Source organism: Montipora capricornis, chromosome 6 (genome assembly GCF_036669925.1).
Source record: "Montipora capricornis isolate CH-2021 chromosome 6, ASM3666992v2, whole genome shotgun sequence".
In the NCBI taxonomy this organism is placed as follows: Eukaryota; Metazoa; Cnidaria; class Anthozoa; order Scleractinia; family Acroporidae; genus Montipora; species Montipora capricornis.
Window position 1 is genome coordinate 46,363,116 of NC_090888.1, and position 2,500 is coordinate 46,365,615.

Consider the following 2,500-nt stretch of genomic DNA (forward strand, 5'->3'; position numbering starts at 1 on the left):
TTATCAAATCGTGATGAGTCAAATTAGGGAATACATGTAATTTCACACACGTTTTGTCCAAAATCAAACATAATCATGAGCCTTAAGGCAAGAAAAATTATTTGATTTTGAACAAAACACAAGTGGAATTATTCCCTCACTTCACGACTATACATTGTACCATTTCATTAGCTATAAATCGTGGGTGACAAATCACGTTCATAGGACTTGGGTTTTTTCAAAGCTGGACACCACTTTGGCACTGTAGAAAAAGGTGCAATGGCAACAAAGTAATTTCTCATGTAAAATTATAAATTAACCCTGAAATTAAGGATTAATTTGTCACTCATGTTATTAATTGAATTATTTTATTGAACTTATTGCAAGAATTTTATTGTTGAATGTAATATAAACACATGCTTATTTTTCGATTTTAAATGAAAATTTATGCATTCACAAACTCTAGAACTCCTTCCTTGTGCTACGTAAAATCGACTAACCTTTCATCTATTTTACTTTTTATTAACATTTCCTGCCTTACGTCAGGTATTAAATGCTGTTATTTACATACATATTGAAAACATTTTGCTGAGATTTTCTGCACTAAAACACCAACATTTTAAAAACATTTCACATCCTTTACCCCTCCAGTTTTACAGATATTTTATTGCATTTCTTGCCTTCCGTCAGGTTTTAAATATTTAATTTACAGAGATTTTGTGCACTAAAACACCAACATTTTAAAAACATTTCACATACTTTACCCCTCCAGTTTTACAGACACTTTATTGACATTTCCCGCCTTCCGTCAGGTTTTAAGTACTTAATTTACAGAGATATCATGAACATTTTGCCGAGTTTTTGGGCATTAAAACACGAACATTTTAAAAACATTTTACACACTTTACTTTACTTTACTTTACTTTACTTTAAGACTGGTCAGCCTGGCAGTTTTTCAAAGTTTATCTTTGTTGTTTGCAACTGAAATCATGTGTGCACGGCAGATAATTTTTCGCCACGAAGCTTTAATTTGTGTTAATATCTGGATTAACGTTAAGTTGTGTAGCGAGTAGGAGTAAGTAATTGTTAAAAGTACACATAGCTGCTGTGACATAGTGCCTTTTAAGGTGTAATGGTCTGTCCCGCCAACCAGCCAGACACGTTTTTCATTCAGGAGCTAAATAAACTACCTAGAACCCCAGGAGATCTAGCAGCTCAATGGGTAGAGAATCCGGCCAGTGTTAGGGCCGTCGTATGTTCGAATCCTGCCTCGGACTCTCCTAAGACTAGTTTTCCATCCTTTCCAGGGGGACATTACACCTTAAACATCAATAGTTGCATAGACGCAATAGAGTGCATTCACAGTTAAATAATTGCGTGGTTTATTCTCCCAAAAATGAAAATAACTTCAGTCACATTTTATCTACAAAAAATTCAAGGTAATCTTTTCATGATCTGCTGTTCAAGATGCATAGGAACTGCACACAAAAGTTTTTAGGTGGGACTCGCCAGTGTAACGAAATGCCTGTGGCGGACGCAGCCGCTTAATTTTCACTATTCTATACATCGCGCAGAAAGGCCGGGCATCATGAATTATTCACAAAGCACTTGCGCGGGATATTGAAATCACGGAGACATTATTAGGGGCTTCAATAGGGAGTTTAAGTACGCGCGTTTGTGAGACGCGCATGGCAACTGGAAGTGAGCTGTTTTCCCTTTTATCGTGCCTTCACACAACCACATTTACATTACTAAGTATCTTTTCTCCATTAGAGATGATAAATATAAAAATCTGGGAGACACCACTGTTCTGGCACGCGAAATGTTCTCTTCCGGTTGCCGTCCGCGTCTCAAAAACGCGTAACTTAAGCTCCCTAATTACAAAGGAAGAACGCCATTTTTCTGAAATGGTCGAAGAGATTTGCCTTTTACTCGCTTTCCCGGGCGCGAAGTATAAAGACACAAAACAGGGTTTTGAAGAAGAAAGATAGCTTTACTTACTCCGTATTGCCTTTTCGATTCGGCCAACAGCAAGTTGTGTCCTTTTTACCTCGAAATTTCACAAACTACGACATTTTTAGTATTGGAAGACCTACATTAGTATTCAGAGGCAATTCATTGCTGCTGGAAAATTTTGTGGAAAAGATTAAACTACCAAAAAAGTGTCATTTAATCGTTGAAAAACGATCAACATAAAGCCCATAGAAACGGTCGATAAATTAAGACATGAATTTAAATTATAACAGTTCTAGTTTGTCTGCAGGAAATTACTCAAATGTCTTTGCATTAATACTTACATAACAGGTGTGATATTTTCGTTATTGTCAAACGATCTCAGGTCCAATGTCCTTAGCTCCGTCCGTATCATGTATCTACAGAAGATATAAGTACTTTGCAAGTGAAATTCTGTCCGAGTTTGTGATTTTGAATTAGCAAAATAAACCCTTTATCGTAATATCCATCGTGTTGTCCCACAACTGAGTTTTAAGGACACGTATTTCATTCTATTTAAACGGCTACA

General features: G+C 36.3%; 1 long non-coding RNA gene across 1 annotated transcript in view; it reads right to left on the reverse strand.

Annotated features, from left to right (window-relative positions):
* The window catches only part of LOC138052302 (uncharacterized), a 6,582-nt gene that overhangs the window by 2,658 nt on the left and 1,424 nt on the right, over nucleotides 1-2,500 (reverse strand). Inside the window, exon 2 of the long non-coding RNA XR_011133041.1 lies at nucleotides 2,277-2,351. This is a non-coding gene — a long non-coding RNA (uncharacterized lncRNA). The remainder of the gene's footprint in view (nucleotides 1-2,276; nucleotides 2,352-2,500) is intronic.